This window comes from Mustela putorius, unplaced genomic scaffold (genome assembly GCF_011764305.1).
Source record: "Mustela putorius furo isolate JIRA1106 unplaced genomic scaffold, ASM1176430v1.1 tig00000589_pilon_pilon_pilon, whole genome shotgun sequence".
Taxonomy (NCBI): Eukaryota; Metazoa; Chordata; class Mammalia; order Carnivora; family Mustelidae; genus Mustela; species Mustela putorius.
Window position 1 is genome coordinate 3,547,022 of NW_025421425.1, and position 27,193 is coordinate 3,574,214.

The window sequence follows — 27,193 nt, forward strand, 5'->3', positions numbered from 1 at the left end:
GATCTCTGTCTGCCAAATAAATAAATAAAATTTAAAATAATAATAATAATGATAAAAAACCAAATTACCTGCACAGTTTTGTTTGGGGTATGGGAAAACAAAAAAGCTGGAAAATACTGACAATACAGGTCAGTGTGGGAGAATGAAAACTCCTAACATTGCAAAGATTTGTCTTCCCAGGAAAGAGGAGTTGATTGTTTTTGCTATCCTGAGACACTCTTGGGTGATAACCTTTGAAAAGTAGGATACGGTGTGTCCTCCGCATACATGAAAGATTCCCTTGTTCTTTTCCACAAGAGCAGATTTCTTTTCTGTTAACATTATTTTGGGGAACTAAGTAAGAAACACTTTAAAAGGGGACCCAGGATGGCTCAGTGAGTTAAGTATCTGCCTTTAGCTCAGGTCATGATCCTGGAGTCCCAGGACGGAGTCCCACGTCAGGCTTCCTGCTTGGGGGGGGGGGGGTCTGGTTCTCCCTCTCCCTCTGCTTCTCCCCCTATTCATGCACTCTCTCTCGTTCGCACACTCTCTCTTTCAAATAAAAATATTAAAAAAAGAAACATGTTACCCATGAGAGCTCAACTTTTCTCTTTCAAGTTCTAAAACTAAGGAAGCATGCTGTTGTGGGAGCTCATATCTTTACCCTTACATACTCTGAAGGACAGCAAAGATTATTTGTAAGGAAGAAATACCAACACCTCTGTCAGAATGCATGCTGTGCCCCTAATCTCTGCTTCTTCTTCCAGCAAGTTCTACAGCTTTTTTTTTTTGGGGGGGGGCAGCTCCTTTCCACAAAAATATGCAGGTTCTAAAAGATTTTCATGTCTACGCTTTATATTTTATCTAGAATCTGTCCTAACAGAAAACCAAGCTATCCCTTTAGAACGGTATCACCTTAAAAACAATATTCAAAGATCATATAGAATTCCTCAGAGGTAGATGGAAAGTCATTACGCGGGTGGGTGTGGTCTCACTGCACGTTTCCTCCGCATCAGGGTTAGGGAGGGAGGTGCCGAGACACCCTCCTGCAAGCTGCCTTCCAAACCCCGAGTCACAATTTTCAGGCTCCTTATCACTTTGGGTAGATCTGCATTTCCACCTGGCATCCTTCCTCTGTCTGAGAGACTTCCTTTCATGTTTCCTGGAATGTGGTTCTTTCGGCGAGGAATTCTCTCAGCTTTACGTGCCTAACAACACTGTTTTGCCCTCATTTTTGAAAGACGTTTTGTCCTCTTGTTTATTGTTTCTGACAAAAAAAAACACACCATGGTATTCATGTATTTGTTTGTCTATACAGTGTTTTTTTTTTTCTCTGCCTCCATTTAAGATTTTCTCTTTATCCCTGGTGAACAACCTGATGACAACGTTCCCTACTATAGTTTTCCACATTTCTTATGCTTGGGGTTCACTGGGTTTCCTGGATCTGTGGATTTCTTTTCCTTTAGATCTGGAAAGCGTTTAGTCATTGATTCCTCAAACTGTTTCCCCTTTCCCCACTAAAATGCCTCCTTCAGTGACTACAATTACATACACAGTAGGTCACTTGGAATAGGCCGACAGCTCAGGGATTCTTTGCTCATTTTGAAGGTTCTTTATCTCCTCACTCTGTGTTTCATTTTGGATAGCAGCGTCCGTCGGTGTCGAGTTAATCACTCTTGCCCCCTGCAGTATCTGACCCACTCTTAATCTTGTCGAGTATATTTTTATCTCAGACATTGATCAATCAAACACCTCTAGAAGTTTCACCTGGGTCTCTTTTATATCTTCCATGTCCCCAACCTTATGAACACAGGGAACATACACACAAAAACTATTTTAACGTCCCGACTAGCTAACATTAGCATCTGGCTCAGTCTCAGCCGACTGATCTTTCCCCTCAGTACGGGCCCTGTTTCTGCTCCTCCTCACGTATGGTGATATCAGTTTGGTTGAACATAAAACATCTTGAATTTTACCTTATGGTGCTCTGGGTATCTTCATATTCCTACAGATGTTTTAAGTTCTGTTCTGGGGCACAGTTTCTTGGATGCAATTTGGTACACTTGGGTCTTGCATTTCAGATTTGTTTTGGGGAGAGAGAGCAGCACTTTGTCCTCGGCAAATTCCTCTACTTTACCTAGGGGGGTCCTTCTAAGTACTCCGTGTCCAACGGATTCTGGGTTTTCCAGTTAGGCTGGTAGGTGCAGGCACGTACTTCTGGCCCCTGGTTGGTAGTGTTTCCTCCCATCCTTTCAAATGGTTCGTTCCCTGCCCCCCGCGACCTCTTTACAGACTCAGGATGCTCAGGTCTCAGATGACGGTAGAAGTGGATCCTCTGTAGATTTCAAGGGTTCTCCTTCTGAGCAGCGACCACCCTTCTTGTATTTTACCCCAAACTTTCTAGTCCCTTTTCCCCCCTGGCTGTCAGTGTTGTCTCCTCAGTGCAGGGAATCCCCTGGACTCTGTAGGTCTGCTTTTCTACACTGTTGTAGCTGGGGAAATGGTAGGCTCACCTTCTTTGCTTTGTGTCTCTTAGAAACCACTTTCTTCACTCCTCAAAGTTCAGAGTCTTGAAAGCTGTTGTTTCATATTGTCTGTATGTGTTGTTGTTTCAGATGGGAAGGTAGCGGCAGGCTCCTGTTACTCTATCTGAGCTGAAACCTGGAAGGTTTTTAGGAATTCACAATTTTCCTTCCTGTTTGATGTATAAAAGGATATTTTCTGCTATATTTAAAAACTCATATTAAATGAACTACTAACCAGACAAATACTTAAGCTTTTACATGTTCTCTTCAATGTTACTCACTAGTATAGGATTAAAAACAAACAGCTACTTTTGTGTGACTTGCTTGTTTTATTTATTATGATGACTTAACTGTACTGACATTTTCTTTATTAAGGAAATGGGTATTAGTATGTTCCCTTTTTAAAATATCCACTCAATAAATGTTTACTTTGTCATCCTGTATATGAACCAAGAAAGTAATTAAGTGAATTTTCCCCTGTGCTTCACTGAGGAATACATAGTAAATGTCAAAGTCCTCAAGGAGAAAGAAAGTTTCTCTTCTTCATCTAAAATCTTGTATTTTATTCATATATAACAACACAAAACATAAAAATAAAATGGGAAATAAGTTTTTATTGAGTACTCACTATTGAGTGCCTAGTTTTTAGGACCATATATAAGGCAGAAATTTTCCCTGCTGTGTTGCCAATGTATCTAGTGTCTAGAGCAGTCTTGGCACATAGTAGCTACTCAATCAATATCTGTTAACTATATACATCTTCATGGACCCAAGTGCTCTACATGTATTACCTTGTATATTCATAATAACACTGCTATTTCCTAGGTTTTTTTTTTTCCTTACTTTACAAAAATGTTAAGGTGAAAGGCTTAGCCTTGGGGAAGAAAGAAATTCTTCCTTCAAAATAACAAAGAGAATGAGATAAAGGATGTTGTTTAGGAGGTCTGGACAGACAGAGGGGGTAGCATTAGAGTAGTTAATGAATATTCGTTGGACTAAATCTTCCCTATATTTTCAATTCTTTTGTTTTAGAGGCCATGGAAGTCCATTAACATAGAGGGCATGTGATGCCAATATAAACTATCAATTTCATTCATACTCAGATTAAGACCTGTTATTTAAAGAATTTTTATTTCTTTGAACTCTAGAGACCAGGATCTGAAATGCCTTCTGCTTTTTTGCTCACATTATAGTCGTTTCCTACTTTACCCCAACTCAAGGGTCTAAAGGCTTATGGGGAGTGCTGTTCTCACCATAATATATCACAGGTTGGGAACTCTCCGGACCTATTATGCTTGGAATTGGAAACTGACCTTAAAATTGGGAGGTAGAAGAGCTGCAACTGTTCTCAAACTCAGAGATGTGTGTGGCCTAACAGCACCCACAAAATCACCTAGGACATCATCACAACAATGAAGGAGCTTCCGCTCCACTGTGGCTACGGAAGCTGTGGTGTAGGCGGAAAGACGACATTCTCCAGTTCTGACTCAGTTTGACGTCTGGAGGGATGACTGACCCCTCAGAATTGAATAATTCCCTGGGTTTCTTAGAGACTTTGAGGTAGAACATTCATGAGACAAATGTTGCTAATAAGGCCAAGAGGTACCCAAGAAATCAACTGGAAAAATAAAAGTATGTGGATAAATTTCATGAAATTTGTAATACCAGTTACAAGTGAATATGTGTTACTAAATTAAGTCAGTGGAGGGGAGAACTTAAGGAAAGATAAGAAGAGTGAAGAAAGGGGCACCTGGGCAGCAGAGTTGGTTGGGTGTCCAGTGTGGTTTTAGCTCAGGTGATCTTGGGGTCGTGAGATCAAGCCCACCTCAACGCCACGTTCAGTGTGGAGTTTGCTTGACACGTTCTCTCCCTCTCCCTCTCCCTAACAGCATGTGTGTTTTCTTTCTCGCTCTCAAATAAATAAATAAATCTTAAACAAAAAAAAAAAAAAAAAAAAGGAGAGTAAAGAAATGTCTTTGGAGATTTTGGATATGGAGTATAGAAGGAACAAAAGAAGCTTAAATAAATAAACAAATAAATAAATAAATAAATAGGAGAATCATGGCAAGGCAATGACCACGGCATGGTCTTCTCCTGGGAAGCTTCAGCACGGAAGTGGTGGTGTAAATGGAGCTCTAAGAAGTGAAGACACCAGAAACACAGGAAACAAAAGCACAAATAGATAAGCAGGATTACATCAAACTAAAAAGCTTCCTTTTCTTCTAACAGAGGAAACAGCCATCAGAGTGGAAAGGCAACCTACAGAATATAAAAGGAACTCATACAACTCAGTACAAAAAACAAAATGGACAAAGTACTTGAATTGACATTTTTCCTAACAAGACATACAAGTGGCCAACACGTATGTAAAAAGATGCTCAGTATCACTAATCAAGGAAATACAAATCAAAACCATAATGAGATATATCCCCTCACACCTGTTAGAGTGGCTGTTCTCAAAGGAAACAAAAGATAACAAGTACTGACAAGGATGTAGAGAAATCAAATGCCTACACGCTGTTGGTATGAATGCAAACTGGTGCGGTCACTATGTAAAACAGTGAGGAGGTTCCTTAAAATAGTAATAATAGAATTACCATGTGATCCAGGAATCCCACTCCTGGGTGTATACCCGCAAGAACTAAAACCGGGATCTAGAAGAAATATCTGCACTTGTGTTCACTGCAGCACTAGTTTCGTTTTGTTTTAAAGAGGAAGAGGGAGGGGAGGGTGAGGCCCAGGAAGAGGAGGGAGAGAGAGAGGGAGAGAGATGCCAAGCAGGTGCCACACCCAGTGCAGAGCCCAACGTGGGACTCGATCTCACAACCCTGAGATTATGACCGGAACTGAAATGACGAGTAGACACTTACCCGACTGAGCCACTCAGGCGCCCCTTCTGCAGCAGTATTCACGACAGCCAACACATGCTGCCGTTCAAATGTACAACAGACAGCTGCATAACGAAAACATGGTAGATAGACCCTTACAATGGAATATTATTTACCCTCCGAAAAGAAGGAATTTGCACCATCCACTTCAACATGGATAGACCTGGAAAAACATTTTACCAACTCAAAGATGTCAGGTGCAGAGGAGAAAAGGCACAAGACTCCATTTATCTGAAGTGTGTGAAAGAGTCAAGCAGAAGAGAGAACGGTGGTGGCCGGGGACTTGGGAGTGGGGGAAATAGAAAGTTGTTCAGTGGGTATAAAGTTTCAGTTATACAAGGCAAACAAGTTCTAGGGATCGGCCAGGCACATGGTGCCTACAATTAACAATACAATGTGGTGTGCTTAAAAATTTGTTAAGATGGTATATCTCACACTAAATGTTCTTATCACCAAAGAATGGATAAATAAATAAAAGTGTCCTAAACTTTTGGAGGGGATGGATATGTTTATTACCTTCATTGTGGTGATATCATGGGTGCATGCATATGTTCAAACTCATCAAATTGTGTCTATTAAAAATAGACAGTTTATTTTATATCAATTATGCATAAATAAAATTGTGCCCCAAAATGTGATGCAGAAACTGTTCAGAGAAATTGGGACTTCATGGGAATTAACAATAGGGTGTGGATTAAGAAGACACCCTTTGGTAAGGGAAGTTGGAAGAAATAGCAAAGTAGTGATAGAGAAAATAAATCTCCCCACTATGTGGAAATTATCTTGTTTTAGAGAAAAAGTTTTATAAAAGTAACAGATAAATGATACCAAAGTTCATTAAAATTTACTAAGAGCCAAATCTAAGGATATTCACTCCTAGAATAGCACATCATTGAGTCACATAACACACAAGGATTTTAAGAAAAAATATCATATAGTTTCATAACTTTTTCCTAAAGAGCCTAAATTAACAATTAATAATTAATTCAGCTTAATTAAATGTAGTTTATTAAGTGTTTTTAAAAGGATAAAAGCATATAAAGACTCTTGAGGGGGCTTAGCTAACTCAGTGTGAAAACTGAAATCAGAAAACATACAGTTTTATTAATTCCATCAATAAATAATTTACTTAACATTGTGAAATCGCACCAGTGGGGACTATACAAGCTGGGTTTGAGAAAGTGGAAAAGTTTTAGACTGAATAATGAATTCAGTAAGTATGGATTTGCCACAATTTCACAAATACGAGAAGATGGAAAAGAAACTGGACGGATGTGGGGTGTGGAGAAGACAGATGAGCTTCTAGGAAGTGGAAGACATTTTCTACAGAGTAGATTTGATTGCTAGAATCCAGTGACTTAAGATTCAAACTGACTATACCAACCCCATGTCATGGGAATGTGGACTCAGCACATGTCCTGAAACACAGTTTCGGGCATCAAAACTTTTGTCAACCTCATCTCCTGTAGAGGTAAAAACTAGGGGACCAGCACCTACTCAGACACAAAATGGCGGTGCTGGGCAGTCTCATGTGTGCAACAGAATGGTGGCAGGCGAGGAGAAGAAATGCAATGGCATTTGAAAGGTCTGACCATGTTAGTGAAGGCCCCAGGGCTCTCTCTCTCTTGCTCTCTTTTTTAAAGATTTTATTTATTTATTTGACAGAGAGAGAGAGATCACAAGTAGGCAGAGAGGCAGGCAAAAAGAGAGGGGGAAGCAGGCCCTGCACTGAGCAGAGAGCCCAATGTGGGCCTCAATCCCAGGACCCTGAGATTATGACCTGAGCCAAAAGCAGAGACTTAACCCAGTGAGCCACCCAGGTGCCCCTCCGGGGTTCTCTTAAATGAGCTCTCAAAGAAGGCCTGTTAGGTTAACCTAGATGACAATAGAAAACCTATTAATGAGCAACAGGTCTACCTTCCTTTAATGGCCAGCTGCTGTCATCTCTACTTCTCAGGAGTGTCTAAGGCTATTACCTGTGATCCAATGATAATCAGTTTACATTTTTGCTCTTGCAATTTTTGTATTCCATTACAATGTTCTCTTCAAGGGTCTATGTCCTTCCTAGACTGTGAGTTTCTTAAGCAAGAGACTAGGTCCGATGTCATCATTTTATCTGTTAGCAAAATGCCTGATATACAGTTGGAACTAGGTAAATGATGAATAAATGACCCAAGATTCTGGTTTCAAGCTTCCTGGAATCAAATAGCCAAACTGCTTGTCACAAAATAATTTTTCTCAAAATGGGTATTTCATGATCATAAATGAATCTGAGAAAACTTCCATAGGACTTCAAAAAAATCAGCAGTTCTATAAAATGTCTCCATCATATGTTATTCTTAGAATTCAGTAGGCTCATTAATTGTAATAAAAATGTGCAATCCTTACTTGAAAGAGCTGTTAAAGGTTTATCTAGGTGACGTTTCTTTTGCTTAAACTTTGTTTTGCCTTTTTTTTCTTTCCAGTCAGTTCGTCTTTGATTTTATACACATATAAAATATATAATTTATATATTATATATAATTATACATGTTTTATACATAATTATATATAATTATACATATCACATATATTATATAATACACAAATGAATATGTGATATAAAAATATAAAAATTATATACAGAAAGAGAATCTAATGGCTGCTGTATTTCTATCTGTATAAGGAAAGTAATTGTCATTGCTGTTTTCAAATCAATCTGTATATATACAAATAGAAATGGGTAAAATATTTGTCAAGTTTCTTCTTCAGAGGCAAGCACATTTAACTCCTTTTTCTGATTTGTATAACCATATCTCCATTAATTTTCCAATATTATTTCTTAAGCTTTCAGTTATAGGCATCATCGATTAATTTCCCATAGTGGAAGATGAGGATTTCACTTTATTTCCCCCTCCGCCATCGTGTGTAGACACTTCTCTGTGTTCCCCATCCAACTAGACTTTGATGTTTGGTAGAACAATATCACAATGCGCACGGTTCGTACTATGACTTTTTTTTAACATAAATATACATTTTGTTTTCTCTAAATGAGTGGCTTGTCTTTTTTGTTACTGTTGTTTGTTCTGCTGCCTATGTACTTGTCATGAATCAAAACCAAAACTTCCCTTGATAGATATAAACTTCTCCCAATAAATCAAACACAAGAAATAATGTATCAGTTCCATCTATTGAAGAAATCTATTCTGGTGTCTTCCAATCTGCTCTAGTCGGGCCGTTTTACCCAGCTATGGTCGTGGACCCTCTCTCTATCTCCATCCTGGAGATTTCCTTCGTCCTTCTCTTACGTGGGTTTCCTCTTTCTAGATCTGCTGCTCTCTTCATTTTCCTACTTTATTTCCTTTTTGGGTAGAAAAATGCCTTTCTAGAGAGAAAGAGAGTGGGAGGCAGTTTTTTGAGACCTTGTATATCTGATAAGTTGATATATATCTGATATCTGATATATATCTGTATATCTGATAAGGCTGGTTACAGAAGAAGAGAATTCTAGGTTGGAAATAATTTTCCATTAGAGTTTTGAGCTAGTGCTTCATTATCTCCTGTCTTCCAGGTGTTGCTGTTGAAAAGTGTGAAACATTCTGAATTTTTATCTTTTTGTGTGAAATCTGCTTTCATCCCTCCCCAGAAAACGTGTATCTTTTCTTAGTCCCTAGTGTTCTAAAATTTTATTGTGATATGTCTTGATATAAATCTATTTTTAGACATCTTCAGAACCGTTAGTGGGAACTTTCAATCCAGAAACTTACATTACTCAGTTCTAGGCTATTCTGTAATACTACTGAAAACTTCTTCATGTTTTCATCCCTTCTTAAAAAATTCTTTCTTTTTTTTAAAGTCTTTAGATGTAAGATCTATATCAGTCGCGTAGGCTTCTTATTTAAAAGTATTTCTCTTCTAGCTGCCCATTTCTTTTATGTTTCACTTCTACTTTCTGAAAAGGATACTCAATTTAATCATATAAGTCTCTAACAAGTGGTTGGTTCATTCATGTAATTATACTTTAAATTTCTAAAACCTACTTTTCTGTTCTCTGACTAGTCCTTTCCATTATCATCCAGTATTTATTTTATGTGAAATCAACTTTTTTTCTCTCTCTGTGATATTAATGTTATGTTTTCTTCTCTTTGCATAGTTCCTGTTTTGTGAGGATTTTCAGTTTATTTTAGACTCTGTCTTTCATGTTATAGGCTTTCGAACATATCAAGGTCTCCAGCGGGCTACTTCTATTTGAGTGGGAATTCAGAGAGCTGATCAGACTCTTGGTGAGTAGAGCTGGTAAGCTGTGCTCTTCTAGGAAAAGCGCTACATGATTCTTCCATGCAGAACTCCAGACGAGGCTCTCTCAAGCTCCAGCTTTGAGTTTGAACATGTGTTTGCTCCTATTCTGAAAACCGTGTATGGGTAGAGGCTGGGGGCAAGGTGAAAAGGAGAGCCTCAAAATGTAGTAAGTAAAATTTCACTTATTCCCCCTACCAACTTCCAATACCCACTTTAATGCTATTCCTTGTACCTCTGAGTTAAGAGACTCTAATTTCATCGTCTTCAGATAATTCACCTCTAGTCTTTGCCAGTGTTGGGTGGAAGCAATCTGTCTAGCTGTGTATGATAGGGTCATAATTTAGGGGCTGACTGATATTTAAACAGATTTGCAAACAATCTCCTGTTTGCAAGCTAGACTTCATGCCCCATATGCCCACTCCCATAAACATCTGCAAGACTTTCCTTATAAATTGGTTTATGCTCTTTTCTTCTCTACTGCTTAGGACTTATTTTCTTAGATATGATAAATTATTTACCACCTTGTCTATGTACCCTATTTTAGCAGTTCTAAGACTGCTCAGTTCCAAGATTTTTCACGCGTTAATACCTCTGGGTTTCCTCTCTCTTAAATTGATATGACTTACATTGGATAGTATGTTATAGTTTAATTAGAAGTACTTGTTGCTTTCTCCAAGGGTACATGAAGTAATTCTGAGTTGATGGCCATGCAAACATGGTGACATATCATTCTTTATTTATCCATTCTCTAAGTTGGTGGTGTTATCCCTTTTAAAAACTCTCATTGCCATTTTGGTGAGGGAGCAGATATTAAGAAAGAGTTCAATTTACCTTCTTTGCCTGGAGGTCAGTTCATTTTTCTAAAAGAAATTAGAATCCTCAGAGCAAAGGAGTAAGAGTGAACCTAAAATGCCCTTGGCCTTTGTACCTAACCATTTGCTGAAAGGCCTGAGCAAGAGTGTTTTACGTTGTACCAGTTGGTCTTCCTACTTCCCCTCAAGCATGACCGTGTCCCAAACCAGGTGCTAATACCTGGTTCTCAGAAGCACCAATGCCAACACAATCGTTCTAGCTCTCTATAAAATGAGAGAAGGGAAGATCACCGCTCTCTCTCTTCAAGCTCTAGGATGCAGTAATTTCCAGGACTGTACTTTTCTGTCTTCTGGCTGGAGTCCTTTTTCAAAAAGGATGAAAGACCAGTTTTCCACTGTGGAGATGACTTTTTGCTTCCTAGTGCCCCGCATCTCTGCATCCATCAAGAATGTGTGCCGTCAGATAATCCTAGGTGACCTTTTGTCCCACACCACCTTTAAATCCCACTTCACATGAGTGAGTTGACTTCATAGCCACACACTCCTGGCAATGTTAATTTCATCCCCTTGAGACACGTTCTGAAGCCAAATCGAAGGGAAGGTGGCACAAATGACAGGCTAATGATAGGAAGCTCACAGCAAAGTGTCCAACAAATCTGGAAGGAACAAAGCCATGATGTCAGGATGGAATGGAACAAATCAATGTCAACTGTAAGGCTGTGTAGACCTCACTGATGAGTTGAAAACTATGGCAAAGAGCTGTCTGCGAAAGTTTACAGAACTGACAGATTAATGTTTTAAACAACCACAGTGTCATTCTGGGTCATCTAGCAAGACAGCAGATGACAGGAATCAGCACCCTGAAGCAGAATCATAGGCACCTTTCCAGAATGGTTTCAATAAAATAAAAATATAAAGAAACACCTCTTTCTGACCAACACATTCAGTCTGTAGGATTCTATTGGCTTTGTTCTAACATGTTATTTTACCAAATGCTTTGTTATCCAAATAAAGCATGTTTATCGCAGTTTACTTAATTCATCTACATAACAGGACTCCATGAAATAAAGAAGGCCATAGTTCTTGGTAGTTTAAAATGATGTAAAAATTCACTGGGTTTCATAAAAAAAAATTAGCGATATTATTATGGACTCTTAACTATATCCTGATAATCTCTAGATTTTTTTTTTTTTTTTTTTAAGAGAGAGAGAGAAAACATGCTCTTATGAGCAGGGGTAGGGGAGGGCAGAGAGGGGAGAGAGAGAATCTTAAGTAGGCTCCACACTCAGCATGGAGCCCAACGTGGGGCTCCATCTCATGACCCTGAGATCATATTCTGAACCAAAATTAAGAGTTGGAAACTCAACCGACCAAGTGAGCTACCCAGGCACCTTTAGCACTTTTTAAATGCCCAGTACAGAACCCAGAGCTACAGAATAAAAATTTATAGGTAATGAGGTCCTGACCCATACATCTTAAAAAGTTTCTACTAGTGATTGTAATGCCCATATCTGCTTGGGAATGACCATCCTATGTATGATAGTAGCACATAAAAACAATATCCAATATTTTAAGTATTTACCTACCATGTATCATATCCCCTTAAATGCTTTACATGCGCTAATTTTTCATTCCTCACACTGATCCAATAAAATACTTCATTGTCTGAGACATCTCAACCTTAAAGATATTAAGTAGCTTCCCCAAAGATTAGATAGGAGTAGAACTCAAAGGCTAGCTCTAACTGTTCAGAACTCCATTGCCTCAAAAATCTAGCATTATTCAGGCTCATTGCTTTATTGGAGGCTATAGAATCAGGAATAACAGAAACTTCCTTAATGAGGAATGACTGTAGCTTACCATTTTATGCTCTCTCTTTTTAGTTTTCCTTGCTTTTGTAGAAATAAAATATTGGAATTATTATGTCCAACCACTGGAAGAATTATACTCATTGTACTGTTCACATTCACACTAAACTGAAATATATCCTTCTAATAATGATCCTTAACTTGAAGAGAGCCAATGTGAAACTCCAAAACACCCAGTGAGGCCAATGGGGATGGGGAAAGTTATGCTCAAACGTCCTTGCCTATGTTTACAACACAGTGACAAAAGCAGCCTTCCAGTATGTATTTAAGGGTGAAAGAGAAGTACTAAAACTCTAGACTCTGCCAAGATTAGTGGCTTGCATTTCCTCCAATGGATTTTTGCATGTGCTCACTCTGGGCCCACTGCTCCAAATATCCATTTCCTCCTCCCCACTCTTCTCCTGTTCTTAAGTTTGGGAAAAGTGCTTTTGACTTTCAGTTTTATGGTGTTGAATCTCAACGTTTACTTAATTACCATCTGTTCTGTATGAGTACATTCCTGGCCTCAAGCTCACTCCTGACACACAACAAGAACCAACCACCACTCTCATTGCACAACAATGCTTTATTGAATTCACTTAATTACCTGTTTGAGTTCTCTCTTGGAACATAAATGTCTTGATGGCAGGGGTCATGCCTTTATGTGATCACCTTCCTCTCACCTAATATATAGTACATTCAATAAATGATGAATGGATTGATGGATGAATGATGTAATATATGACCTCAAAAAATACAGTTTGGGTCAATATGAGAAAGTGTATGGACATAGAGCCAACTCACTCAGGTGTCTGACAAAATGTAAAAGATGAGTTTAAGTGATTTTGTGGTATTTCCAATGATAAATTTCTATATTTTTCCATGAGTTGTGCTTGTACATTCACTCTCTCTCTCTCTCATATTATATATCTTTTATATAACTAACTTGAAGTATAGAAAAAGATTTATTACAATAATTCTATTTAGGACAGAAATGTTTGATTGACAAAGGGCCAGTATTTATCCTTTCTCAATCCATGCTTTTGTGGAAGTTAAATAGCTAGACATTCATTCTAGGGGAATAATTCTTTATGAGCTCATTACCACACACCAGCACTATTTTAAGTGACCTACTGTTAGTATTTTACTTCGTTGGCTTCTCCTTTCTTCCTGAAACAAATTCTTCTTATGGTTTTCAATACACTCTTCTCCTGCCTTCCTCCCCACCTCTCTGGCTGCCCTTACTCAATATGGATGTCTCCTGTTCTCTTAAGCTACTCTTTCATTGGGATTTTTAAAGATTTCTACTTTCTTAGACTTTTTCTAAATAATCTCATCAATCCCCACAGCTTCAATAACCAATAATGGTGTACATACAAATGGCCACTGACATCCACTCTGGAAAACCCAGAGGTTCATGTCCCAAACTGACATTACAGACAATCTGCAAACCTGTTCACACCCTGTTGTTTTCCTAACTCAGTCAACAGTGCTCTCATTTACCCAAGTTACCTAATCCCCAAATGTGTTTATGATTCTGCACTTTGTCCTCTCCAGCCATACACAATAAATCATTAAACACCACTGTGATATTATAATTTATAATAAGAAATACATATATTAGTTTTTCAACCCCATTTCTGTGAAAGTGAAAACCCACTTTCACAGAGTTCCTCAAACTCTTGAAATGTCCTAAGGGGTAAGAATGACATCGTGTCTTTTTTTTTTTATGTTAATGAAAATTCAAATTTTGAACCACACCAGAAAATGGGAGTTGGTTGCCAGGAGAACCAACAATGTAACTGGAGGGTAGGAATTTTCAGCCCCAAACTCTGGAGCCTCTAGAAAGGGAAGAGGGGCTGGAAAATTGTGTTTAATCATCAATGGTCAATGAGCTGATCAATTGTGCCTAGGTAATGAAGTCTCCATAAAAACCCAAATGATGGGGTTCAAAGAGCTTCCAGGTTGGTGAACATGTGGAAATTTCGGGAGAATGATGCACTCAAAGAGAACACGAAGCTCTTGACCCCCTTTCCCCACACTTTGCCCTGCTCTGTTTGCTAGCCATGTCCTTTTAATAATCAAGCAGTAATACAGTAAGTAAAATGCTTCTTTGAGTTCTGCAAGTATCTGTAGGAAAATAGCTGAACCCAATCTATAGTTGGTCAATTCGTTAGAAGTACAGGTGACAACCAAGACTTGGCCCTGGCATCTGAAATGGGTGAGGCAGAGAAAGGGGCAATCTTGGAGGACTGAGTGGTTAACCTGTGGGATATGCTGCTGTCTCTGGGTAGAAAGTGTCATAATTTAAAGACAGTCAGGTAGGTAGTGGCAGATGATTGCTTAGTGTGGGAGGAAAACCCATACTGGAATTGAGAGTGGAGTTGTAACCACCAAGTCTATTCTCCAATCTGTCCATTACCCTCCACGGTTACCACTCCAATTCTAACCACCAGTACCTCTTGCCTGGAGACCTGCACACATTTTCCTAGAGTGTCTGCCCCTGTTCATAACTGCGTTCAGTCTGTTCTCCATAACGTAGCCAAAAGTCATCCTTAAAAAAATTAACACATGTGATTCTCTTATTAAAGTACTTAGAAAATTGCAGTGACTCTTTATTTCCTAAGAATAAAAATTAATAGTTATTAACATCTAACCTTTCAGTGGCTTAACAGTCTATAACAGTAAAGGAAATATTTATTGCCACAAGCATCATGATATCTCTATTAAGCCTTGATACTGAATTGAATGTGTTGAAATAATCTGATTGGTGGTCATATTTTTTTGGTTTATAGAGACACAGGCTTTTGCAAGTTAATACAGTATTATTAATTTGAAATTACAGACATGATTTAAAATAATTAACAAAAACTGAATCCTCTCAACAGATTTTCTTCCAAACTTTACTAGTGTTTAGTTACAATTAAACAACATGTATATGCTAATTACCACCTAGTTACTTACATGTTGAAAGATATTATTACTTTTGCTTGGCCACCAAGAAAAGAAAGTAGCACTTTTCAGAGCAGGAAAGAACACACTCTGATTTTGCAAAAAGCTTCAGTAGATACTTGCTTTCTATTGGCTTAGCCCCCAAAAGTTCTCTTGCCAAACTAAAAAATTTACATAAAAAAACCCTCAATTATAAAATTGCCATTTTCATATATTGTTACGCTGTAACATTTCCATGGTAGAATAATGGGTTTTCCCATGATTTACCATCTTCCTAACATAAAATTCTCTAGTGAAGTTTACTGGTAGCTCTTTGAGTTGAGTGTCTATCAGTATTTCAGGACAAGGAGATGTCTTAAGTCTCTTCAGTGGTACCAATGTTCCATCAAGTTCTCTCATTAGATCCCTAGAAATACAAGTTGGTCCCAAATAGTATGGTGACAGTGCTGCTTAAAATCTCTTCGTACCACAATATCAGATTTCTATGGTATATAAATGAAATGCAAGAGGAAAACTGCCTTCTCACTAACACCAACCATAGATGGGGATGGAGCCATCAATACTTGCTGGCCGGCCCACAAACCATAGGTCTCAATTATTTTGGAGTTACTATTTTTATGATGTTGAATTCCAAGGCAAAAACAGTGCTACCATTTTTCAACCAGATTTCTAATACCACCCACAGAGTGGGTGCCAAATAAGTGTTTACGGAATTAATGAATGAAGTAACAGTAGGGCAGCTGATATTAATGGGCAAAGTGTTGTGCAAGGTGCTGGATGACAGAAAGAGGAAAAGACATGGGTACAAAACTGGTTCAGGTGTGGATCCTGTGACAGTTAACTTTATGTGTCAACCAGACTGGGCTAAGAGATACCCAGGTCACTGGTAAACATCATTTCTTGGGATGTCTGTAAAAGTATTTCTGGAGGACTTTGGCATTTGAATGTTAGTAGATTAAGACGATCACTCTTATCAATGCTGTGGGCATCACTCCATCAATTGAGAGCTTGAACAGAACAAAAGGTGGAGGAAGGGCAAATTTTTTCTCTCTGTGGAAGCTGGGACATCCATCTTCTCTTGCCCCCAGTCACTGGCACTCTTGATTGTCTAGACCTTTGGACTTGCACCAGAGCTTACACCATGGACTCCCCTCATTCTCAGATATTTGAGTTTGGACTGCAATTACAACATCGGCTCTCGTGGAGCACGAAACTTGTAGGTTGTAGGACTTCCAAGATCCGTATTCTGACCCCATAATAAATCTCTTTCTAAATAGCTCTATATACCCTCTTGCTTTTGTCACTCTGGAGACCCCTGATAGAGATCTTGTTGATAGATTTAAGTCTAGTAAAGGAGTTGACATCTGTGTAGCACTAAGTAGAATACAAAGTAAAATGCTAAATTGTGATGAGACAGATATGAATGAATTTCAAGGGCAACATCCAATTAGGGAAGATGGGAGAGAGCGGGGAGAAGGAATTCAAGGATAATGATCCATGCACAAGGTGGCACCTGGGGTGGGAAATGAGAGGTTACCATTTGACCATGTGAATAGAGGAAAAGCATTACAAATGGAAGAAACAGCATGATTTAAAGCACAGAATTAGACAAATATTGACTGTGTGTGTAAGTGCTTCAGGGAGTAATTAGAGTACAGTTTGATTGGAATGTAGGACCAGATAGAATACTAAGCAAATTAGGTTGGAAGTTTTGACTTCAGTAACAGGTTGATACTCAACAATGATCCTGATTTTCCTCATTCATTAAATGTGATGCACCACTTCATCTCTTTCCATACTGCAACTAAGAAACCCTCTGAAATGTTACTGAATTCTTTTGATAAGAAAATAATATCTTCTAACTGGGTGGTTTTTTTGTTTGTTTTGTTTTTTAACATCTGAAGGTCTTTAGTTAACATGGATCCTATGCGACATCATAAGGACATCGCCCTACTAGGATGATAGTTTGCCTGTCCCTAAATTCCCATCTACTACAGAGCTTCTTCGTAATCAGGTGGACACAGGAAAGTCCTCTGGCACTGTGGACACACACAGCTATTGGCTCCTACAACCAAAGAAACAGTCTCATTTCTCTTCTGCTTCATTTATACTGTTGACATCTCTTTCCGGTGATTTAGTGTGTGTGTGTGTGTGTGTGTGTGTGTGTGTGTGTACCTTTAATAGTTCCTGTTCCTCATTGCCTCCAGAGTGGTTTTTAATTGCTAATGCCACATCTACTGCTGATTGAGGGGCCTGAGGTTACCAGAGGGCTGGTATCAGGTAAGAGGCAGTTATTATTCCAATTGTACTCTAATAGTGTACCAATTTTACTCTTTGTATAATAACAGCTGTATTGTTACTGTAATTATTTTACCTTCAAATGGCCCAGGGAAGAATATAGGATATGAAATATAATCCTTTTGTGCAAAGAAGAGGCAACTAGCAATCAGAGAGGTTAAGTGAATAATTCAAGACTGCTCAGGTAGTGCCAAAGCAGAGATAATAACAACAGTGAGAACTAGCCCGGTGGTCTGCCCTGTTCTTGGTAAGTTACAGAATATGCACCTGTAGGTCAACTCTTGTTTTACATTTTTTTCACTGCAAAGGTAGTGACATATGCAAAACATTTTTATATTAACTTCTTGCAATCCAAATGGCACACGACAGGATCTGAATCTACTTCTCATTTCTTACAATACCATGCCTTCAATTAAAAAAATACCCTCTTTACTGAAGTAGCTTCATGTCCTGAACATTTCAGTGTGGTCCATTTCTGGATCAACTTCAAAGGACTGAATTCAGACCTATCTTCAAGCTGTGGAAATTCAGTTTCTTCTCCTTTTATTTCTTTTTTGAAATTCTTCTGCTGGGAATAAATTAAGTTCAGTCTAACCAGGAATATATCCATATTTGCATCCTGAAAATCAAGCAAGAACTTGCAGGAACATAGCATTGATGAATGTATCACTGTTGAGATAGTTCTTATACAATGAAGCAAAATGAACTGTCGCCAATAAATCCCTTCCATGGTCATCACCCTTCCATATCTCCCCAATATGGGGAAGTGGCTTAATGGATATGCATGATGAAGTTTGCAGGCTTATTTTCAGTCATAAAGAATAGTGTACCAGATGCTCCTGGTACACTGAATTTGTCACACTGTAGACAAGCTAATATCATTATGTGAGACCACAGGGGAAAAAATAAAAGATTCACATTTAATCCATATTAACTACCAGGAGACCCATCAAGGCAGTTGGGCTAGCTCATGATACAGCAGGTTCTAGCAAATTAGCAGCCCATAACAACTTAGTTATAATGAGCTGCAAGATCTTACACCATAAGCTCAACTCCATTAAAGTGAATTCAAGTACATGAATTCATGTACAGAGTATAACCTTAACATCTGTCTGTGCTTAGCCAATATTTTGTTTATGCCTTTTTAGGAACAGCCAAATTATCTTTGTGTCCCCTGAAACTGGGGAACTGTAATTTCCATCAGGTGCAGTTTTTACCTGATGGAGAGGGCAGAGCTAATGAATACCAGCGTTCCTGGCTGCTGAACCAGGCGGCAAGCCGCTAGGATTCCTGCAGCTGTTGGGCACATATTAGGTCCGTTTTCTCCCAAACACTTTTCCCTGGCTATTCAAGTGGGAAAAGCAGTAGTCCAGACAGAAATAAAATAGTCAACAAGATATGCATATTTAATAAATACTGCAGAACTTGAATTTAGTTAAGAAAAATGAATTATATCCTACTAAAGGCAGCATGGAGAACCTTCCCATTTTGATAAACTTGGGCCATTATTTTCCTAGAAAAGCAATGTTCTCCTTCTTTTTCCTACTCCCATTCTGTCTTATGTGTTTATTTACAAATTACAGTGACTGCCCATTAATATAGCCTAAGATTAAATTAGCCTTCATAACTTTGCCAAATAGTTTCCTGATTTGAAATCTGAATTAAACTAAGCCTTTAGTGCTTTTATCCTAAACTGCTACAAAACCAGACTTCCATACATGTTAGATCTCTGCGTTTGATACCTTTGAGCCCACAGACAAGGGTAGACATGTCTTCAAATTTTCAACTTTTTGTTTTATCTCATATTTTTTCAGGATCTTAGACTTTTCTTGAAATCTAATTCTGTACAAAATGTATGCATATTTTATTAGCCTTGAAAACCTACAAACTCTATAAGCTTGCTCTGAAGACATCAGCCCAGCCCAATTCTTTGATTACAGCTTTGAAAACAAAGTACATAGCTCAGTGCTTTCCCACCAGTCTCCCTTCCTGTTGATAACTATCGACTAAACAGTGAATCCAAAGGGATATATAAGTGCATACATGCCTGGTACAAGTCGCTGGCATACAAAGATCAACATAAGCCTTGGATAGTCTTCTAGTACCTAGATGCAACGCACTGTGATCTCGACATTGTCTCATTGGCCCCCTAGGTGCAGAATGCCTGGAGGTAATTACGTGCTCATTTACAAATTAGGAACAATCATTCGTGACTGCGTGATCATCTTTATCAACGATCTCAAATCTGGTTATAATCAAGACAGGAGGGTCCTACAAGGACAGACGGCTGAGCTGGAACAAACACTCCTATTTCTCATATCTCAGCTTCTGAATCTGAATGATTGTTCACTTCCTGACACTGCTGAGCCGTGCAGCTCAGTCATAGCAACACTGCTCTGAAGCGGGGTGCACAAGGCAATTCCCTGGGGTGGGAGAAGTACAGGTGTGAACTTATATTTTAAACTCTTGTCACCTCTCTCACCTCTATGATATTTTTATCGTATTTTGTAACACATGAATTTTTATACAGTCGTACATTTACATCACGTACAAATAAACAGACATACAATGGATGTTCTTGCTCGAAAGTGTAACCGATTAGAGGAGTGGATTAGCAAAGGCTGGAGATCCCTGGGTGAGAGACACACACACAGGCTCGTCCAGGGACCCGGATGAGAGCCCATCTTAGTTAATCTTTGCTCCCCAGCTAAAAGTTGTACCCCTACCTCGGCACCAGGAAGCCCCTACAGGAGAGATAATAAAATCCTATTCATTTGGAAGGGATCACAGAGCTGAAGACTCTAATTTTGCAGGTAAGGAAACTCAGGTGCAGAGGGATTAAGTAAGTAGAGATAGCAGCTTCACAGCCCTTCCAGGACACACCAGGGAAAGGAAAGAAAATGAAATAAAATTAATACCAGAGTTGGAGCTGATTCCACTCAATAGCTCTTTCTCAAAATGCATCCCAATAAAGCAGTAAACACACAAACAAACCAAAAATCAAAAGCAACAACAGAAAAAGAAGAGTTGGGAGGTGGCCTCACCTACCACCATCTTTGGCAGCGCACTCAGGCTGACCGACTTTCCGTGACCCCACCATGCACAGCGCAGCAGCACCAGGCCTGGACTTTCTGACCATCAGCTGCATGGCTTAGGGTAACACAGTCACCTCCTCACTTGAAACCCCTTTAGAATTCTGCCTTCAAAAGCCACGAACATCTACATTGTTCTAAGATGAATAACACATTACCAAAAATAACAAAATGCTTACAGCCCAGGAGTAGCCACTGATCATCCTGAGCTGGTGAAATGGTGTTCCATGGACGGAGGAAGAAGTTACCATATGAAGTTATGCTTCGTGAATGACATCCCAGGGCACCTGTGCCAAGGTGATGAGGGTCACTCTTCTGATGGAGAGAAAGTTATGCACCTAGTATGCCTACATTTTCTTAGAGTCCTACGATTGGAGCACACTGGGGTCAGCATATAAATCTCAGCCTCTGGCCCCCAGGCCCATATTTTTTCCTGCTACCCCAAAGCTAAGAAGCCTGTTTCATACCTGGTTAGATACACTATGAATTCTGTCTCCACTGAAAGCACATATTCTCAAAGTCACCCTAAGGCATCAACATCCCCTATAGACAAGGATGGTAATAAACTTGTTGACCTGGCTTCCTTTTAAGAATGAGAGTAAAGAGAAAGTTCTCATGGAGCACTGCCCAGGACAAACTTGTCGGGTCTCACTGGGTTGGGCAGAGCCTCTAGGTCACCATAAGGAACTCCACTCCCACCCTGTAGTTCTTTTGAAGGGAGGGGGAGTAAGAGTAACAGTAGTCGGTCATTTGTCCTCTGGCCCCAACTAGAAGGGCAGCTCCACAGAGGCAGTGGTCTTGTGGTTCCTCATTCCTAGCGTTGAGGACAGGGACTGGCGAGTAGGAGAGGCTCAGTCAATAGTGCTAGATAGTAACTGTGTTATGCCATTTAATTTAGAACAGCCTTAGGAGACGCTCTAGACATACCAGCATCTGCGGGCTTATCGCATGGGGTCACAAGGGTGCACGATCAGCCACGCCACACAATGGGTGCAGATGAGAGCAGCGAGGGGAGAAGGAAACTGAGGAAAGGCGGGGACATCACCAGATCGGGTGCAGAGTCCTTTCCCCCCCGTCTGCCTCGGTCTCTGTGTCTCGCTCTCTCTCTCCCCCTCCTGCGCATGAACAAATACAGCATGGCACAGAGTAGGACTGGAAAAATATGAGATCGTGATCAACCAGATACCACTGACCCCTTCAATCTCTTATCACTTTGAACCCACGAGTTTCCGCTGTGGCAGCTGGGACTCCCCCAATCTCTATCCTGCCCCCCCCCCCAATTCTGGGCAGGGAACGCTCGGCTCCAGATCGAACTTGTCTTCCCACCCTCCTCACTCACAGCCAGTTTTTGCATCTGTAAGATCAGACAGGGGGGTTCTCAAATACCCCTGGGTCCATCCAGCAGTCCTCTAGGGGCCCTCTTAGAATTGCAGATGTGCAGCCCAGCCTCTGAGACTCTGGGCCAAGAAGCTGCCTGTACAATCCGTGCTCGAGCTGATTCAGAGAAAGGTACCCCTAGCACACCATTCCCAATCCCTGAGCTCTGGGCCCTGCAGGATTCTGCATGAGCACACTGCTGAGCAGGTCCATCCGTGGACAGTAACAGGGAGAAGAGCCTGGAGCACCTGGCGAGAGGCGACCGGCAGAGAAACCCAAAGACGGGGATGCCATGCAGGGACGGGGGCTCTACAAAAAGGCAAAAATCAGCGCGGAATCTAAGGGAAATGTTTAACCTCAACAATGCCATTGGACGAAGGATGAAGGGGAGGGAGCTACGGAGTTAAGCAGATACGGACTCAAAGTCTTGCACAGTTTTCTTCTGTGATCTCAGACGTACCACATAATGAAATAATTACTCCTCTTAATGTTTCTCATCTATAGTCCAGGGACAATATCTACCACATAAGGGTTTTGTGAGGATTGAATGAGATGTTGTAAGCAGATACTAGCTGCGTTCAGTAAGTCTATCAGTGATTACTTCAGAGCAATAACAAATAAAAGGCCCACATGTAAAATTTATTTTTTATTTTTTAAGATTTATTTATTTGAGAGAGAGAACGTGAGCATGAGTTAGGGGAGGGGCAGAGGAGGGACAGAGGGAGAGAATCCTCAAGCAGACTTCCCACCGAGTGTGGAGCTCAATGCGGCCTTGATCTTAGGACCCTGAGAGCATGATCTGAACCGAAACGAAGAGTCAGACCTCAACCAACTGAGCTACCAGGTGTCCTAGGTTTATACATTTTTATTTTCATTTTTTAAAAATATTTATTTATTGGAGAGAGAGAGCTCGTGAGCAGGGGGAGGGGAAGAGAGACAAAGAGAGGGAATCTCAAGCAGACTCCCTAGTGAGCGTGAAGTCCTAGTGAAGTCCTGTGTAGGGCTAGATCCCCCGACCCTGAGATTATGACCTAAGCTGAAATCAAGAGTCAGATGTTTAACTGACAGAACTACCCAGGTGCCCCAGGTTTACACATTTTTAAACAAAAGAATTCAAAGTTCTTATTTAAGGTCATATGCCTAGAAATTAGGTAAGTCCCTACAAGGGAAATGTATGGCATTTGGCAGTATTTATACACTACATCTGCCAAGTAGAAGCCAGAATATGCCAGAGTCCACAAACTAATGTCCAGTCCACAGCAGCATGAGGGCCAACAACAAAACGGTCCAACAACCCCTGGGCCTATGCATGTAGCCACAGCCCCACAGCTCACTCAAAGTGTCCCTCTATAAACCTTTGTCATCTTCTCCTCCATATTTATGGTTTCTGTTTTCTGGCGGAAGTGCTGTGTGATCAGGTGAGTACAGCTGAGCCCCAACCTTAACACCCACATTTAACTGCTCTTCCGTTTCAACACTGAATATAGTCTCTCTCACAGAAACTCTATTTAAACGTTGACGGAAATTACCAGAAGCTGGTTCAGAACAGCACGCCGGCATGAAATGAAGCTGAAGCTGAAATTCACAAAGAAGGAATGTGTGAATGATGTGGAAGCCATGCAGCAAAAAACCCTATTTGGAATTACCCTCATGGGAGGCCCAGGAAGCCAACTATTACCCTTACATGCTACCAGCAGCTGAGACGTAAGGAAACACAAAGGCTCCAACAACCATCTCTTTGCTTCATACAGAAATAAGGAGACAACTGACCAATGCTTATGATTAGTTTTTCATCTTTAAAAATGAGCCAGTAGTACTGAAAGCCACAGAGGAACTCAACACGTTCATTCCTCAAGGAAGTAACTCTCACATTTAAAAAAAAATATTTGCACGCTGGAGAAGGTTACTGTGCAATTAGCCACACTGTAATGTTTATTAAATTCTTAGAGCTTGTGAAGTTTATTTTTAAAACTCTAAGTGCTAAGTTTAATTAAACTTGTCAAAGGTAAGAACAACTTGACAGGGTAGAGGCGGGTGACTAGCAGCACAACAGGCAAACCTGTGCTCACCGTTGTGATGCGCTCCAGGTGAGCCAACGTCATGTATGGCCGACAGCATGAGACTCCGCCACGGATGTAATTTCTATGGATTGGTAATTCTCAGGATCCTCAAAATGCATTCTGACTTTTGAGCAGAACTTCATTTAACAGAACTGCTGACTGAATATGAGCATATAAATAATCCAGGACACAGTGTCTCTTTTCTCATCTTGATGAACATTACGAGCACAAAGAAATAGATGATACTGTATTTTAAAGATTGTGTGTAATTCTTTGCGTGTTCCTTACAAAATGCTTTGGAAAATATGCAGATACATCACAGAACCTCAGAGACAGTGGAGCACCACAGTAGGAGCCAACACAGTTTACAGTGGAAGCAACAGATGGCTACTGAAGCACAAGGTACCGGTCAAGTTTCCACAGCTAGAGGCGGGGACACCCCGGGCTTTCTCACTACGAATCTATCTGATGCCACTGACCATGGAATAGAAGGGAAATTCTCAACGCCTCTTTTGTGATACTTGGCTGAGTGTTGGGACACAATCAATTATGAGCACAAGTCTTGTATCTGACCACTTTCTCTCACACTTATGTTAGAATATTGGCTTGCCAGTGATAAATTAGAGTATTTTCTACTTTGTTTTTACAATCCGCAAAAACAACATAGTAGAACACTGTTTGGCGCCAGATATCTATACTTAGTTCTTCATTTTTCCCTTCCATAAATAAGGCAAGCATGGGTGTAGGGGCTGGAAATCCCTCAGTAAAAAATAAAACAGACAAAAATCCCTGCCCTCGTAAAGTTTATATTCTGGCAGAGAAAATGGAGATAGAACGAGATGGACCAGTGTATTACTTAGAGCACTGCCTGTGGCAAAGGCGCTGGAGAAAAACAATGCGGCTGGGGCCAGGGGCGGGGGGGGGGGGGTGCTGGGTGGCTCAGTGGGTTAAGCCCCTGCCTTAGGCTCAGGTCACGATCCCAGGGTCCTGGGATTGAGCCCCACATCTGGGCTCTCTGCTCAGCGGGGAGCCTGCTTCCCCCTCTCTCCCTGCCTGCCTCTCTGCCTACTTATAATAGTCAAATAAATAAATAAAATTTAAAAACAAAAGCAATATGGGGAGGTCATTTCAATACGGTGATCAAGACTGGACTCATTGCCAAGTTGACCTCTGTGGGAGGGACACAGAGGGGAGGGGGCGTGTGCCTATGTAGGCTGGATGAGAGCTGAGGGGCTGCTGCACTGTTTTCAGCAGAGAAAAATGCCAAATGAAAGGCCACATGCCGGGAGCATGTTCTATGAAAAGCAAAGTGTCTGCTATGCTGAGGAAGGGGCACGAGAGGGAAGACTTCGGAAATGTGGGGGAGACAGGGTGCTGGGGGCACTTCATCAGGGGGCTTCAGAGACTGCGTGGCTTTGCCCTGGACTCTATATGATGGCATTTATGTTTTCAAAGACATTCTCTGGCTGCTATTTAGAAACTATCCTTATAGTCACTGTTTAGCAGTTACATTGTGCACGTCCCTTAACCGTTCTGCATCTCAGGCAGGCAGGACGAATGGCCGTATTTGAAGGCCCCGTATAGCGCACGGCACGCGGCACAGCGGCACCCTCTCACGGCACTTCTCCTCGGCCATGACTCCGCTAAAACAGGTGTTCCACTGCATCACAGTTAGGAGTTCTCACGTCTGTATCCAGACCAGACTTTTCAGTTCATGGACTCCAGGGAATACCTCTTTCCATTCTGGTGCGTGGCATACAGTATTTACTATATGGGAGGGCCTCAACAGGGACTTGCTGAAAGTAAGGTAAGACAAGACAGAAGAATTACAAAAGAGCTCTAACTCAGAATTCACATGTTAACAAGCTTCTCATAGAAACACAAACACAAAGCCTTGTTCCTAAACCATTTGAACTGGAACTTTTGGTCAAACGGATTAGCTGTAATTTTGTGACCTATCAATGTAATCCTGAGTTGGGCCAATCCTGGAATTGTCTGGGAATGTGTGTGTGTGTATATATATATATTTTTTTTTTCACAATTAAAACTATTCTTCTCAATTGTGTGCATAAAACTTATGAGTAAATAGTCCAGGAGACATTTTGCAATTTGGCCTTTGAATAGCCTCAAAGTGCATATTTCTTTGAAATCACGTTTTGTTTGATCTCTGCTTATGGTTTAGGATGGCCCCTGAAGGAAATGATTTACTAAGTTGTCAGATGCATTCGCATCATATAAATACCAGGATCAAAAAACAAATTTAAAAATAGTTTTAAATTTTCTTCCCATATAAAATATTTCTATTTAACCAATGTGAAGTAATGGCAACCATACCACGGAGTTGGGTAACTTGTTATTTGTTTAAAAACTATTTGGGTCACATGCATATACTGTGCTCTCTGGTTTGACAATCTGATGTCTCTTGAATCCATGACAGCAGTGTTCCACAAAGGGTGAGTGCCTAGACACTGTATTCTCCAAGTGAAGCTTCATGGCCATTTACCTTTACATGTAGGCAGTGTTCCTAAAGAACGATCAAGGCATGGGAAACATTTTCAAAGGTCAAAATTTTCTTTAGTATCTCTTCTCAGCGAATACCCTTGAGTTTTGCCTCCATCACTTAAAAATGAAAAGATTTCTTAGCTTTAATATCAAAATAAAATTTTATATTTTAAAATTTTAAATAATGAAATAATTAAATAATAATAATAATTAAATAAATAACTGATAGTGAAATAATGACTAAGAGGTGCTCCCAGAGTATTTTCAAGTCTTCAAGTCTTTGTCGGGTTCTCTAAAATAACTCATACCTATGCAAGTCAATTAAAATATTGAAACACGTGCCAGAACATGCACCTGTTAAAAAAAAAAAATTTCTTCATGTCAACTTAGTCATTATTTGCCCTCAGCATCTGAGCTACAAATTCATTCAAATTTCAAATAACATTAATCAAATAGAAATTCTATCTTGTGATTGTCACAGTTAAGTCGGAAATCATTCTGTCACTCTTACCAACCGTTTGAAAACACTAAAAATAAAAACCTAAAGATTTCGAGTCCTCATTCCATTTTACTTACAATGCTA

The 27,193-nt window shown here is 40.1% G+C and overlaps 1 protein-coding gene across 3 annotated transcripts in view; it reads right to left on the minus strand.

The window, feature by feature from the left end:
- The window catches only part of CTNND2 (catenin delta 2), a 900,906-nt gene that overhangs the window by 567,239 nt on the left and 306,474 nt on the right, over positions 1-27,193 (minus strand). The window lies entirely within an intron of this gene.